Source organism: Anoplolepis gracilipes, chromosome 1 (genome assembly GCF_047496725.1).
Source record: "Anoplolepis gracilipes chromosome 1, ASM4749672v1, whole genome shotgun sequence".
Lineage (NCBI taxonomy): Eukaryota > Metazoa > Arthropoda > Insecta > Hymenoptera > Formicidae > Anoplolepis > Anoplolepis gracilipes.
Genome location: NC_132970.1, coordinates 811,642 through 829,152, shown reverse-complemented (window position 1 = coordinate 829,152; position 17,511 = coordinate 811,642). Strand labels below are relative to the sequence as shown.

At 33.3% G+C, this 17,511-nt stretch overlaps 1 protein-coding gene across 1 annotated transcript in view; it reads left to right on the top strand.

The window, feature by feature from the left end:
* Positions 1–1,197: 1,197 nt before the first annotated feature.
* LOC140673003 (uncharacterized) overlaps positions 1,198–17,511 on the top strand; it is a 309,159-nt gene continuing 292,845 nt past the window's right edge. The window contains exon 1 of the mRNA XM_072905564.1: positions 1,198–1,250. The gene's annotated coding sequence lies outside the window, so the exon portion shown is untranslated. The remainder of the gene's footprint in view (positions 1,251–17,511) is intronic.

Here is a 17,511-nt window from a genome sequence, read left to right as displayed (position 1 = left end):
TCATAAATTGCGTTTCATTATCGGAGATGATTAATTATAAATTAAAGAAAAAAAGAAAGAGAGAGAGAGAGAAAGAGAGAGAGAGAAAAAGAGGATATGATAGCGGTTTAGTTTATTATGCTGATTTAAATATAATGCTATTCAATATACATTTCGAAGGATTAAACCGTTTGTAATGGTAATCTTTAGAAACGCATAACATGGTCCTTGAATAGTTCTGCGCGCACGCGCGCGTGCATGTATGTACATACAACGTCACTGATATTTCCCATGAACGAGCTTCAGTTAAACATGTATCGGATAATGTAACAATATCATTTGTACCATTAATATCGTTTGCCTCGGCTTGTGTGTAAATTTCATTATACTTGCATTCGCATTGTTGACCGCAATTATCTTTATAGCGGCATAATGCGTGTGATATTATACATCGTTAATTTATCGGTCAACCTTTTATCCGATCCTATTTCAAATAAAATGAGAAATTTGGAATTGATCAATGAGAATGTGTACTTGCTGTCGATCGCATGATTCTCTGGGATCGGCACGTGACGATGAATTTTTCTATTTAATTCTTTAACAAAAGCCTAATAATAAAGTTTTACATTTTTATTCCGCGTTGATCGTCTTCATTGTAATTTTTTTCCTTCCAAGTAAACATCGAAAAATATATCTCGGACGTATTGAAATTACTTCTATCATAAAATACCATCAAAAATAAATTCAATCATGGCTGCAATATTCATATTTTTTTAAATGTGTTAATATCTAAATATTAAATTACGTAAAATGGATGGAAAAGAAAGATGCGAAAAGTGAAGTAACAGGAAAATGATTTTAAGAAATAATTTAGATACTGTAGAGGGAAATAGCTTTTTAGATTCAAACATTACTTGCAAGAGATAAATTCATCCAAAGCGCTGGCAAGAAGTGCCATTAAAAAAAATACATAAAATACATAAAACACTGAACAGCCTTCGAAACCATGCATGTGCATCAAAAATATATCTTAAAATCTTATGTACGATTAAGTACAGATTCCCAGCAGCTCTGAGAGTATATATTTACGTACATACGTTATTTTTCCAGCGTAACACATATATTCCAATCTAGATTGAGAGAAGAGACCCCGTTGGGAAAGAAACGAGACCGAAAGCGAACGTGAGGAAACGTGGAGAGGGTGGAAAGAGACGCGCGACTGGAAAAAGTGGAAGAGCTTGGCGGAGACGAGAAATGGAGAAAGTAAGAGGGTGAGTAAGAAGGAGAGAACCAACATTATTAATACTATGCATCATATACCGACTACCGAGGCCGAAGCTTTTTATTCGCTCGGAAGATAGGTAAATCATAGCGAAATATCAGAAGCTGACGACTTTTCTCGCCACACACTTTACTCTGATTAAACCCCGCTATATATTCGCGAACAGTGACGTTTGACTGTAAGATTGCCTCGAAAGAGTTTCTCACTTTTGTCTGTGTTGCACGCTCCTAGAGGCATCAACATCTGTAATCCCTCGACATGAGAGCGAAAGAGAGAAAAAGAAAAATTCTCTCTCACGAAATTTATCCAAAAGTAGATGTTTATACTTTAAAAAGAGTAATATAGAGTCGTCTTAAACATAACTGCTTCAATAAAAAGGGATTGTAAGGTATAATCTTATCCATATACCACAGAAAGATTGTATACACATTACAACAATCTTTTATCTCAATATTGCAATATAACAAATTCACTGCGAAATGTTGCTGCACCATTGCTGTAGGATTGCAGTAACGTTAAAATGTCCGTTTTTAGGAAGATTGCAACGAAATATTATATCAATATTGCAGTGTTATGAATTTGCAACAATGTATTGTTATTGCAATCGTCGAATAATGTTGCATATAAGAATTTTGTTCCTCAAAAAGATCAATATCAGAAGCATGTGGACATAAAATACGAAAAAGTTAAACTTTAACACATGTTTGGAATAATTTTTTATCTAAAAAACATTATATTATAAATTTACATATAATTATACATATATATATATATATATATATATATATATATATATATATATATAATTTTATAAATTTATATATATACAATTTATTATATGTAAACTTATAATGTAATATTTAAATAAATATATATTTATTTTAAGTTCAAATTTTTTGTATTTTATGTTTCTCATACGTTTTATTCTAAAATAAATATAATTATAGAATTTTGATTTTGAAATTTTTCTGAAATATTTATGTTATGTTGCAACAATTGTACTGGTATTTTGTGGATTTATATCTCTGCAATGTCTCTGTAATGTTTTATTGCAATTTGCAATATTGCAACGTTGCTGCAATATAATTGCAATGATCTGTGCTGTATGGATTGTGTTAATATTTGATATCTGTGTACTTTGCAAAATTAATTGAAAGTATTAATTATTTTTTTTTTTTAAGAAGATGCTAACATAAATGATGTTACAATGTTTTATTAGGCTAATATTTCTTTGTTTATTTTAAAATTATATTCATGCGGCTTACGTTTATTCTGTTGCTAAAAATATCTTTTATCCCAGATGAATTTTTTTATAAGGCTACAACAACAAAAAGAGAAATACATAGGAGTTTCTTTCTCCTTACATGGCGCCGTTTGCTTCACCGTGGACTCGTAAACATAAATCGGTTCCCGCGAGATCGATGGCGCGCACGATGCACGCGGTACATTTCCCGCCCTTTACGGATGTAACCTGTGTTGCAACCCTATTTGCCACTCCACATTTGTACGTTTACGAAATTTCATTTCCAATTCCAATGGACACCAATTTCCAAATTGAGCGCCGTTGCTGCGCACGTGGTTCACAGAGGTGGTCGTTTCTCACCAACTTTATGATTTAAATTCAGAGCGAGAGTCGTTGCGTAAAAGAAACACCATTTCACTTCAGACTTGACTGCGGCTTGAATAGAGACTGGTTTACGAGCGATAACATATCGACGATACTTCAGAGATTGTCACATATTACATACATCTCGATGGGAAATATTTAATTGGCAAAACGATGCTTTGACGAGCAAAATTTGTTTTAATGATTACAAGTCGAATAACAGATTCGCAGCATTCATGTTAATATTATTTAGTTATCAAAGCAACTGCATTGACAAAATTTATGTTGTCGTCAATATATAATTTGAAATCAATTAATTTGATGTTTGAAACAGTTATAATCATCAGTTTTAAACAGTCTCTTCTATCAATGTAAATATCACAGAGGATTCGATCAATAGAAGTACGATCAGACTGATAAATTTAACAGCATTCTAATAATGGATGGATAAAATGAGGAAAGTATAAAAAGTAAAACTGCTTCGTAAATTAAAATATTAACGCTACACGTTAAAAGCATCACTGCGTAAAGTAACGTATCGAGCGTAAACACAGCAAGCATAACAGTAGAACTTGATTATCCGATAGTTTTAAAGGGGTAGAATGCTTTCTCGGTGAATATCGCCTGCAAGTTTATGGACGACGAGCGGATGCGAGCGCGGTTCGCAACAGATACCATCTAGATGTGTTGCATTCCATTTGCCAAGTTCAGTTATATAAGATAAGGACACGATGAGATCTTCCGACTTTAACGCACGTCGGACTAGAATTCGGGCAAGCGACTTTGGGAGTTGATAACTCGGCATTCGCCAAACGTGTACGGGACACACGACTGGCATTAAGCCATCTCGCATTAACGCGACCTCAAGCAAAACGAATTAATTCTCTTGACATAACTCGGTTCGCATCGCGACTCTGATTATTCCGCTCAATTTAATTCATTCCTCCCTTTGTGCGATCGCGTCAATTCACGCGCGTACTATTCTGTCATCGTCGATTATTTTCTATCTATCCCGTTCTTCTTTTTTTTATTTTTTTTTTTTTTTTTTTTTGCAACGCACGATGCAAAATCTATATATCGCGTAACGTTGCTTCGGAAAGCTTGGACACACACACACACACGTAACGTGCGGTTATTGAAAATGCGCATTTTATTTGAAATTTTGCGAGCGCGCGACTTGACAGTTTTCCGAATGTAACTGCCTCTTCCCGCTGGATAATACACGGAAGTAGTTCCAGCTACTATCACATGTAAGATTCAACGTGCACGATGTGCATAACTCCCGATAAGGGCCAAATCTTTCGCTCGAAACGCGCGTGGCTAACGCAGTATGAAACAAATATAAAAATACCGAGATTACGTGAAATGTCGGGTGGAAAATTTATTTCTTATATATAGAGCGCTTTTCTTTCTCTCTCTCTCTCTCTCTCATACACACACACACTCACACACATACGTTAAAACTCTGCCAATTTGCGTGTGTAAACGACGATTGTAGTTAAGATAGCTAACATAGATATTTGCGCAAACATATTTGAATGTTTAAACGGATATTTACATCGAGGTAAAAACATTTTCTTTTTTTATTTGCACTAAAACAAATCTCAGAGTAAATGCAACGTGTGAGGAAATTCAACGATTTCGACGTTACAGATATACGGAGAGAGACGTTTCTTGCGGCAATCCATCATCGCGAATAAATACAGAGATCATTCTTGAGTGTTCATCAAGATCCGAATCCACGCTGACTTTGATCCTTGAAAATACAGCTCGCGTTGCGAGCTTACAAGCGATGAAACATTATTGTTTCATTCTAGCAATTATTTTAGTGCCAAGACGTTAGAAACGTCGTTATCGTGTTATGAGCACATTAACACATCGACGAGGGTTAATTTAACGTGTCTAGATAACGATTCATTGCATCGATGATGCATTTAAGAAGGCTCTTTTTGACATGTGTTTTTTTTTTTTTTTTTTTTTTTTGCATGTGTCATTATAGATTTCGAAGACGATAAGAACACGACCTAGAGAAATGATTTTTTTCTACATAAGATCTTTCGTCTCGAGTAACGTTACGTTGAACTGTAGCTAACTGTCGAGCGAAATAATTGTTCTGTCAATACGAAATTAAAAACGGTATACTTATTCGAGAGTGGAGGAAAAGTTTTGTCGCGGCGAGAGAAACGCTAATCGAATTCCATGCCGTACTGAAACACATTTTGTTGCTGCCGAGTCGTATTATGTCTTTTTACAAGAGAAAGAAAGCCAGCTTCGTTTTCTCTTCGCGATACATTTTATCATCGCAACAGTCGATGAATTTTCACGCACTTTGACATGCGAGCCTCAGTTATGTATGTGTCGCCGGCTATTATTTCGGACAACGAAATGGTCAAGTCTTTCCTTAGAACAGCCCGTTTAACTTGGCAGGATACATTTCCATCCTAACTTGTGCTTTAGACGGTCTTCCGGTATTTATATCTTTGCTCGCGCAGCTCAAGCTAGTTTCGCGGTTCTAAGCAACGTGCTTATCATGCTTCAAAGACGTTAGATTGGCACGGTGAATACGTTCCGCTTCCGGTGAGTGTAGGATAGTACTAGTGTCTACCGTCCTGTTAACTCACAACTTCGTCATTACATGTCAGTTATGTATGTACATTGAAGTACCGGTGGAACACATACTAACGTTTATGTAAACTGTGCGCACGCAATCCAAAGTATATCAGTAAACTATAAATTAAAACTATATGAAAACTCTCTAAAATGTTACTGTTTAGTAATAGTTTATATTCTTAAGGAGATCCTAAAGCTGTTTTATATTATCGATAAAATCTAACCTACCATGACAATATATTTGCTTAATATAAAAGTTGCAATTTATATCTAAAAAAAAATAAAATAAGTTCCTATTGTAAGAATTGCATGAAGGGATATGAATGAATATCTTTATTACTTTTCAAGCTTTTGCCAAGAAGGGACTTGGTTTACAATATACACTGCACACTCATTTCCCCATACAATTTCATTCAGTTCTATATGTATCTCACAATTATATCTTATCACTAAGTCTTTATGTGCAACTTACATCTATTCATAGCCATTACTACATTTATTACATTTATTATTTATATAACTAATAATTTTTTTCCATTCTTCTTTTTCCTTCTCTTTCCACAAACTTTCCAAAATCCTCCCCTTTTTCTTATCCAGATGGTCATTCTATATTTTTGCTAACTTTTCTTCGTCATTTCTACCTAAGTCATTAAACCTATCTTTTATTGCACTATCTCAGAGAATCTACATATTTTACTGTTCTCTTCTTTCCAATATTTGTTGTTCTCTTCCATATTTGCACATCTTACCTTAACTAATGTACGTATCTCAACCCCTATATTTTCTTTATCTAAAACTTCACTCTCTACGAATTGCATGAAGGAATATTTGTAAACTTTTAAAAATGCGTTTAGAAATCTAGTAAAAAACATTTTCTTCAACAAAATGGTTTTTATTTAAGCTTCCAAGCTCATATCTAAAAGTTCACTAATATTCCTTCATGCTATTTATATATGGAACCTATCTCATTTTATTGATACAAATTGTAAAACGTTCGTGTCAAGCAATTATTGTTTATGACCTGGCTCCAGAAGTCGATAAAAAAAACTGTCATTTCTTAACTTTTTTCTTTATTAATATAAGATCGCATAGGTTCCGAAAAAGGTATACTTTTATCATGGAAAAGAATTTATCATTCCATACAACCAATAAAAACATTTTGGTATAATAAAAATATCGTATAATATAATAATACAAGACGGTTTAGGATCCCCTTAATGACGTACGTCTATCACAGTAAGATCGATGGGGCAGTCGAGTCACTAATTGTATTTTTTTTTATTTTTCCCAAACTTTTAACCCGTCGAACAAGACCTTTTCGTGGAAAAATCTAACGTTAGAATGAGCTAGTTGACGGAGATATTAGTACTCTCTGTTGTATGGTATGCTTCGCGAAACGCGAGAGAATTCGTGCTGACGCACGAAAGGCGCATTTCGTGAAAAATGCGTTAGGCGATTTAGAGTGACGCAGGGATCGTTCGATTTTTTTTTGACCGCTGCGCGCAAAATGTTCTCGCAAATAAACTTTTAACTCGTCAGTTAGCTCTCATCAAACCCTCTGGAAGTTGGGGATTTTGTTACACAGCTGATCCTGAGACTTCTGTTTCTGGCCGCTTTAACGTCAAGCCAATGTTAATTTGTCGAGCGATAACTTTTATCAGAGTTAGAAATTAATTAATAGAAATGCACTGGTGTTTCTTTTTTAAATTCGAACAACTCGTAAGCAAGTTTTGATTATCTTATCAAGCGGACATCGGATAAACGTTCATCCTTCCTTAATGACGGCATAAAATAGGAAGGCGCGCTTTAATTTTACATGCGCGAAATTTTTATATATATATATATATATATATATATATATATATATATATATATATATATATATATTATGTTTATATTTATGCTACGAAACAAGCTTGATAGAAGCAGGACGAATTTTAAGACGCATACACATATGCACGTACATAGGTATCTTGGCAAGATTCCTCTCAGACGACCGTCTAGGGAAACATGTTGTCAAATATTCCGAGCGTACCCCTCGAGGCTCGTTCCTCTTCAGGAGTGACTTTGGATTTGTCTCTCGACCGCTCGTTTCCTTCCGTCCCTGAAGAACTTTCGCGACGGTCACCGCGCCGATAGTAACGTGAATGACGACGACGACGACGACAGATCTCTTGACCTGTAAGAGGATAAATGGTCCAACTGTCCGTACTTGAAATTCTCAGCTATGCGCCTTCCAATTGGTTAGGTTAGGCCTATTTATATCAGTCTTTATATATATATAATATCGTTTGCTGAGCGTTTTTAATTAATAGTTTAATAATTATTGCGGAAATCGCAAAATGATCGCAAATGAGGACTTTTCTGTTCAGAATAATACTCTCTACCTTCCCTTAAAGGGTGTTGCGCGAGCTATCGGACACCCTGTATATTTACATTTTTATAATAAAACACTTGAAGAAATTTTTATTTTTGAATTAATATAAAACAAATTCTCTTATGGCAGTAAAGTGTACTTTTCTGTTCTGATGTAAATCAAGCAAACGATTTTATATATCATAAAAATGTAAATATACATAAATTAGACTTAATTATAAGACTAAATTACTAAATTTTTTACATAAAGAATTATTTACGAAAGAATTTAAGAAAGAATTAAGAAACAGTAAATAAACTGTATTAGCATATTAAAAAATGAAATATCTCGAAAACAAAAGATTTTTATAAATGTTGCTAAAGAACAGAGGTGCTTATTTTTTGATAAGGAAGGAATATAATAGTACTATGTGATATAGAATCTTATCTATGTATATAGAACATCTTGTATAATAAATATACAGACATATAAAAATTAAGATTAATTAATAAAAAATTTTATGTAATATTCAAGTTTATATGATAACAATCATTAACAATTAAACAAAGGCTCCTAACCATGAACGCTTTTTCCTCAAAAAATGCAAGCATTCAGAATGCACAAGAATAATTTGGATAATCGCGTCAATATATATGTCATATTTAAATAAACAAGAAAGTAAATATTGCAAGAGAACTATGTATACACAATATACAATAACTAGGTATATACAATCGTTTCAACGAGCATCATCTTCGATTAAATAAACAAGATGAAGCGGATCGAACAAAAACAGATAATGATCGGCTATATGTATTGATTATATTTCGATTTTATTATAATTACTACGCACTAATTACCGCATTGGGATGAGCCTTCATTTAACTGTTAATAATTAATTAATATATATATTAAATTTAAGATATATTAAGCTCATTTTAGATGATCTATAATTCGCGACATAATTCTATTTATAATTTTATACATCACATCTTTTAATATGTACGTGTATCCTGATATATATATATTTGTACGCATTATTAATTTACATGCATTTTATATGCGGTTCAAATGTTTCCTGTATTACACGCATAGATATATTACATATTTAATATTATTTAATATATTGGGACATTACAAACGCGCGCTTCGCGCATACCACACGCGCTTCTCGTGTATGCAACTCATTAAATTGAACTTTCTATTAACCGATTTATAGGTCTTTATTTTGTCATTCGCCATTGGAAACTTAATCATCTCGCGTAATCAGTATTAAAAGTTATTCAAAATACAGGGTTCAAACTTCATTTTTGTTTTTCAATTACCTCGATATGATAATTAACTGTGTTATAAGTTATAAGCATTTGAAATTTTATAAATTTTTCCTATTTTTCTAGTGTACCGCTTTTTTTGGTAAAGTGTGTATATATATATATATATTTATTTAATTGTAAAATGCCAATTTTTAATATATAAAAGTGTTTAAAAATTTTAATATATAAAGTGTATATATATATATATATATACACTTTATATATTAAAATTTTTAAACACTTTTATATATTAAAAATTGGCATTTTACAATTAAATAAATTCAGCAATATTTAATATTTAAATATATTATAAGATATCATAATATAACAAATATTTTTTATATTACAAAATATTTGTTATATTATAATATCTTATAACATATTTACATATTAAATATTGCTGAATTTACTTAATTGTAAAATGCCAATTTTTAATCTTTCAATAAATATATATATATATATATATATATATATATATATATATATATATATATATATATATAGAGAGAGAGAGAGAGAGAGAGAGAGAGAGAGAGAGAGAGACAGAGAAAACATATCTATGATTACACGACATGTAAAAATTATAAATAGAATTCTTTTTCAAATTATATGAATTTTATCGGCAATTATAAATTGTCTGAAATCAGTTTAAAGCCCAATAAATATATGTATTTAAAATATATTTACATATTAAGTTCAATCTCTTAATTTTTACACATATTTATTTATACATAGAAATTTGATTTGTATTACTCTTTACTATATTATATCTTAATATCACATTAATCATTAAATTGAAAAATTAAAAATTGGCATTTTACGGTCAAATGAATTCAGCAATATTTAATACGTAAATATATTTTATATAAGCTATCATAATATTACAAATATTTTCTTAAAAAGTTTAAAAATAAATTATAAAACAAATATTTAAATTGAACATAGTTTAATATCGTAATATTTATGCATTAAACTGAAATATCCGAATGTTTGGATCGGGATATGATGTATCAGCGTAATTTTTTTTATTCGGATACGAGCAGAAAACTCTCGTAGCGGAAATATTTCACAATTTTAATCACTCTATCGTTATCTATTATTGTCGATGCAGTTTAACGATAGGCTTAACGCGGGCTTTTCGAATATTCACGGCATCCATTTATAATCTACATATCCGATGTCTACCGATTCGAATCCGTTGTTATCTCATGTTCATGTCTGACCGTCACTTCACGGATCTCGGGCGCTTCATTTGCGTAGATCGAGGTTTCCGCGAAGAATCGCGACACTGTCGCGTCGCGTCGGTTGCAATTTGCATGTCAAAACCGATTAACCATAGAGGTCTCGAATTTCGTGCAATGGTACTAGGGCACCCATCGGTTTTGCATTTAGCGATTGCGGCGACGCTGTTGCGGTCGTCCGTCAATCGCAACGGGTATATACGACATATCGAAGCCGGACCGCAAAGACACAAACTGTAAGCGACGAGTTGTTCGAGCCGCTGTAATTCGATGCGTCAAAACTTCTGACGCATAAATGGGGTGCGATATTGCTTGAATGATCTGAATTGCATTGCAATTCTCTCCCCTTCGGGGGAGACAATCCGGCCGTTCTATATTTAATATATACGACAATAATATTTTTTTCTCTGATAAAATAAATATAAATTTGAAAGATTAAATCTAATCTATCAATTAGTTCTCTCACTTTCAATCGTGTATTTCTATAATCTCATTTGAATAATTGCGCTCGTGGCAAAGACACGTTCCGCGTAATCGCCCGTCAATGGATAGCATTATCGGATTCGACGGTAGTCGAAATCAGCTAACTGGACGTAAAATCGATCGGCACGAGCGGGAACATACAGGCAAATCGATGTTAGTCGCACGCGTTCTAATATTGTAACGAGGCACTCAACACGCACACACACACACACACACACGCTTGAGGATATTTAATCGAAGTAGATTTATACACCTGCAATTGCAACGTGCTACGGAGAAATGCGCTCTTTAAGAGCAACATAAATTCATATATCTCAGAGGCATTCCTTTCTTTCTCAAGTTATTCCCCAGTGTCTCGAAATTCTGAAAAACTGGTCGTAAAATCGCGTCGAAAGAGAATACAAATAAAATTTGTGATTTGTTTCGAAAAATATAGAAAAATAAAATAAAAAAGAAAAAAAAAAAAAACAATAACGCAAGCGAGAGAAAATACGTATTAATTTTTGTTATTATTAATTTATTGTCGATTAAATCGCAATATGTTTTTTCTAGAATAAAAATAATTTACTCCAACATTGTTGAAATATTCAATTTCACTATTTTACTTATGTCTTTATCGTTTGTTTCGCTACAAGCGCATTGGTATTCGCTAATCCCTGTTTTTTGCTCGTTTGTTACTACATCCCTTACATTTTTTATGATGGAATGTAGAAGAGGCTTCGTACGCGATATAGGGCGCGTGTTTAAAGCGTTGTAGAGTATTCGTCACTGAGTGCAATGGACGACGAGTCGAAAGATTAGCATTTCTCTCTCTGTCTCTCTTTCTCTTTTATTTTCTCTTTCTCTTTCGCGAGTATGTTCTGCATAATTCCAGTCCTTCGTTTTCCTTCAATTTCATCTGTACGCTTCGCTCGCTTCTGCCTTCTTTCTCTCTTTCTCTGTACTTTCTGTATGGTCCCTGTTTTACGACTGTGCTATTGCATCAACCGTAGGATTAGTTATTCGCGAGTGCAACATATATATACCCTTGCGCCGTATGTACGGCCGCGATATTCCATTTTAAGTAAATTTCGCCGCGCCGGAAAAATTAAATATTTTCTCGACGGAGAAACGAATTAAATCCTTTCTCTCCACTGGCTATTTCGCGTGAAACAGTTTCGTAAAATCGCTCGTCGCATATGACGGCTGGAAGATGCGCGTTACAAACTTCGCGCGTCTATTTGCTTTGAATATTTGCTGTACATATTGACAGGAGAGAAAATACACGTTGGTTAATGCGCTTGACAGGAAAAGATACGGTTATGCGCGTATTTTGTAGATCCATACATGTTGTGCGAAAATACGTCAAAACGACCAGGCAGCTAGCTTATACTTTGAGTAATCTTGTTCAATAACGAAGATCGCCGATCTTCATGATTTCATGATTTACGTATAATTTTTGCATTTTCTTTATACGACTGTTACGTTATACGTATGTTATGCGCTCGCATTTTCGATTTTATCATAAACGTTTCGATCTTCAAGTGGATGTCAGCAATCTCGTTGTAGCAAACAGAGCGTTAACTGCAATTGATATGTTTATGGTGCGTCCCGTCAACGAGCGGTTTACAAACTCACGAGAATTGCCGGAACGCGCGATAGTAACATTTCACCGCGTTACACACGTAAATCTCTACAATAAAAATCAAATATTTCAGCCGTCACGTCCAAACCGTAACTTTCACGAAACCGCATGACGCTATTTGAACCGCGAGATGGAAGGCGAGAGAGAGAGAGAGAGAGAGAGAGAGAGAGAGGAGAAAGAGAGAGACGAAAAGAAAGAGCCTTAACATTTATTGAAAAATCGCGACACTTTGGTAATGCATGTCTCTTATGCGTGCTTTTCATTGCTTTTTTATACTGTTGGATTGACTATTTTAAATTGTATCTCATTTATATAATATATGCCAAATTGTGTGTTATTTTAAAAGAAATCAGAATAATTAATCCGCGATTAAGCTAAAAGAAGAGATAGAATGGAGAGCAGGGAGAAAAGAAGGAAAACCTTAAACATTTATAGAAAAATCGCAACATTAGTAATGCTCTTATGCATTATGCATCCAAGGACGTCTACAGAATTTTTTTCAGAGGGGGGCATGACATAAATGTCACTTGTCAGATTGATGTAAAATGGTTTGATACTTATATCTTTATATCTTTTAATATTAAAGCTTTTTTATCGCGACAAGGTAAGACAAGATGTACATACGACAAGATGTAAATCGAGAAAGGTTAATATGTTTTTTTTGTATCTTGTTATTTTTTTAAAAATTAAAAAAATTTTATTTTTGTTTTTTACATTTTTATTTTAATTTCTAATATTTTTTTATTCTTTTTGTTAAATGAAGAACGTAGGCATTGAAAACATGAAATAAATTATGATTATGAATTCTTTAATTTTCCAGAGAGAGAGAGGCATGTGCCCTCTCTTATTCTCCCCTGAGGACGCCCATATGCATGCCTTTCATTCCTCTTTTGATATTACTTCAAAATGAAATAAATAAATGAAATTTAACTTAAATATTAAATATTAAATATTCATTTCTTGTGAGAAGGCAATAGGATATAGAATACTATTTGAGTATATGAATTGATTTTATTCATTTTTTAAAATTAAAAAAATTTATATTTGTCAAATGTCCTCCGTCTATATTGCTCTACTCTATCACGTAGGTTCGCATCGCTGTTTGCACTATGTTGTCTGATAATCTGGTAATTTTTTCCAGTATATTGGCCGCGTGAGTTTTTTAATATACAAGAAAAAATTACAGTTATATCAGACAACATAGTGCAAACAGCGATGCGAACCTGTGTGATAGACTAGAGCAATATAAGATAAATGCAGATATTTTTATGTGACAAGAAATAAATATTTAAGTTATGTTTCACTTATTTATTTCATTTTGAAAATTGTCAAGTTTCTCTGACTCACTTTATATTATAAATGAAGTACAATTTAAAATACTCGATTTAACAATATTAAAAGATGATAAAAGGCATACATAAGTGACATGGCATATTAAAGTATTACAATGTAGAGATAAAGTTATATTTAATTTATTTCATTTTAAAAATCGTCGGGTTTTCGTGACCACCTTATATGCAAAATTGTTATTTTAAAAGAAATTAGAATAATTAATCCGCGATTAGATTTATATACAAATTTAATTTTCTTTAATTTAGCATTAATTTTTTCAAGCTCTTAAGAAATACATAAAAGTTATATTTCAATCCTGATTTTACGTAAGAATTAAATATGTAATATCATCTAAAATAGAGAGAGAATAACTAGTCGTCATTTTAAAAATTAATTTTTCAAACTCAAAAGAGATTAGATGAAATTTTCATTGAACGCTTTAATCCTGGTTTTATATAAGCAGTATATATGTATCGTTTAAAACGAGTTATATAGGTCTTTATCGTTAACTGTCGAGTCCCATCGGCGGCAATAGAATTTTTCTCAATTTGCGATCAATTGATCGACCTTTTTGCTCCTATTAACGATCGAATGTTGTCTCGCTTCCCTGTTGTTCTCTTTCTCTTTGTTGCCCGAAGGATTAGTGACATCGGTACACACGGACATGCACGTGTACCCGTGTGTGCGTGTCCGCGTGGGCGGTGCTTTGAGTACAGGTGCACGTGTAAAGAGGAGGACAGGAAGTGCATGAAGAGGATGAGGGTGGTCATGGGAAAAAGAGATAGAAAGAGGGAGTTGAAACGGACGAATGGACTGAATATTTCAGTTGGCAAGCAGACTCACGCGTCGAAACGAAGCTTTAGTTGGAGGTATAGGTCAGAGTTCAGCTCTTAACCTGGCTTCAACGCGAAACTCTAACCGCGTAAAATATACAGCATCAGGAACACACCGTCTGACGAAAAGAGAAGGAAGCGCCGCTTTCCTCTCAGCCACCGCGGTTCTTCAACGTTGCTTTCGGTCGAAAACTCGCCAAGTATTTCGTATTTTCACCGGAAAGTCGTTTCCTTCCGATTTAAACGGCAACGATTAATCCTTAAGCGTATTTAGAGTCCGCTGTCTGATTGCGTCTCGCTGACCTTTGCAAAATTAGCATCTCATTTTTCAAGATTTCGACGTAATCGAGTTCTAACTTTTCTTGCAATTATTCGAGAAATACAGATAGCGCCTGCTTAAAAGTTTTTTATTGAAAAGTATTATGACTCGATTTATCATTGAAATAAAAAGATTATTTGTATCAATTTTTTAAACATTATTTTTTACATTAAATTTGATTTTTTACAAAAATCTTTTTAAAACTTATTAGAATATTCTTGACTTATTAGAAATACTTTGATAAAAACTAGAACACGTTCTTAAGATGTTAACTTATATACTTTATAAAGTCTTACCTGCTATATATATATATATATATATATATATATATATATATGTATATATATTTTTTTATTAATGTATGCAATGAATTTTTTAGAAAATTTTTCGAAAATATCTTATACTCTGGGAAAAAAAAACACGGTTACAATCCACTTTGAGTAATTTTACGTAAATAATCTACTTTTAACCCCGCGTAATTAAAAATTGCAATTACTTTGGGAGAAATTTTGACCATTTTTTTGTAGTTAAGCAACGTAACATTTTGATTAGTGCCCTTTAAGTAAAAATTATCTTTGCGTAACTGGATATCGATGGAACTAATTGAGAAAATTAACTAATATAACTTAAAAATCTTCGAAATAAATAGAATAGCTAATTGTAAAATTTAGTTACAAGCAATCCAAATAATTTGATTACGAATCGTAGGCCCCAAAGTGGGTTGTAACCGTGTTTTATTTTCCCCAGAGTACTTTTTGCATAAGCGTATGTCCGGTATTTATAGTCTATTCTTCTATTTAAGATCTTAAATAGGATCTTAAGGTTCTTCGATTATCTGATTAGCGGAACATAGTGTTAAGATGACTTAAAATGATCTTAAATATAAGATTATAAATACCGGCCTATATTTTCTAAAGTAGTGGAATAGACCAACAGATAATTGAAGCAATTTGAAACGGGTCAATTTAAAATCAATGATTCTGCTACGATAGGAGCGAAAATTTATTTAAGTAAGCATAGCAGTCGTTCAAAGATTGTATTTCGCGAAATTAAGAAAGGCAGCCTGTTTTTCTCGCGGTTAATGTTGTGCGCGTTTGCGATGGAATGCGCGCGAAATCCCGAGACAGGGGAAATTTCAATGAATCTTTTAATGGTCTTGCGATCGATCCTGGAGATTTGTAAAAATGTAACGTTTTCCGGCGCGCGCCGGAGAGGTTACGAGGGTATCGATCGATCAATCGCACAATACGCCGGCATCCGTATCTCGACTGCCAATAAGACAGAAACCGCGAGCGGTTTACATTGAAATTTAAATCGTCTATCGTCGATTTTTTATTCCGCTTATACCGTGTTGTATAGTAGCGCTCGATCAAGTTCGGCGAGTTGCCAGAAAGAGGGAGGATAGATAGGAAGGAGGGTGGTGGGGGGGGGGGGGAAGGGAAGGGGAGCTAGGGAAAAAAAAAATTGTTCCCCTTTGTGTGTGCGCGATCGTTGTAAACTTTGAATCGCAAATTGATATATGAACGATAAAAGGGACTGAAAGATAAAACTGTTGCGCGACCGTGTCGGCGACACTTTGCTTTTATAATTACGAGGAAAACATTTGATACACACACATTCTCTCTCTCTCTCTCTCCCTCTCTTTTTTTTTCACTCCTCTTTCTCTCCCGCTTTGCCGGCCAGTCGCGTGGGTGGACTTTGTGGCTTAACGAGATCCTCCATATACCTAAATATAGGTAGCAATTAGTGAGAGCAAACGAATAGAGTAACTTTATGTCAATATCGAGGAAATTTTTGATTTATCGTTTTTATTCGATTCAATGTTGTATACAAGTGGAATTCCGTTGTGCTCATTTGAGCTTAATCTCCCTATAAGCTTTGTTAATAACGATCGATTCAATATTATCGTTTCATCAGTACACAATATATATTATATTGTCATAAAATTTAATTTTCATTAAATCTTTGAATATACGGATGAAAAATTCGCGATATGTGTATCATTTTGTTTCTTTCCTCGCTGAATTTGCATCATAAATGTTTGCATTATATTATGTAGAATATAATAAATCAAAATTATCAATATTTTATGAGTAAAATTCAATCAGACATATAAAAATGGACATAATTATAATTTCAAAAGTATATTTAAATGTATCTTACGTGCAGTATAAGTATTACAATGCACGTATTCAATTGAGCCGTGAAACTTTCCTATTTCTGCCACGTCAAGAATTTGATTCCTGTAAAGAGAGTGAGAGAGAGAGAGAGGGGGAGAATCTCGCATGCAAGGATCGTGAAACATACGAATGGTGCAATCCACAAATGTATGAGAAAATTTCCCCTGACGACTTCAGACCATTCTTGTATTATCTCACCAAATATATACGTAGTATTTTACGTTTCCGCACTTAAAGAATGTAAGAAAAATTTTTCAGTTGCCGTTGTCATTTTTGCTGGACGCGTTTTTTCATCATACTTTTTACAATGTCTTTTTATGTCGCATGTTAATTTATCCTCGCGTCCACGTTCA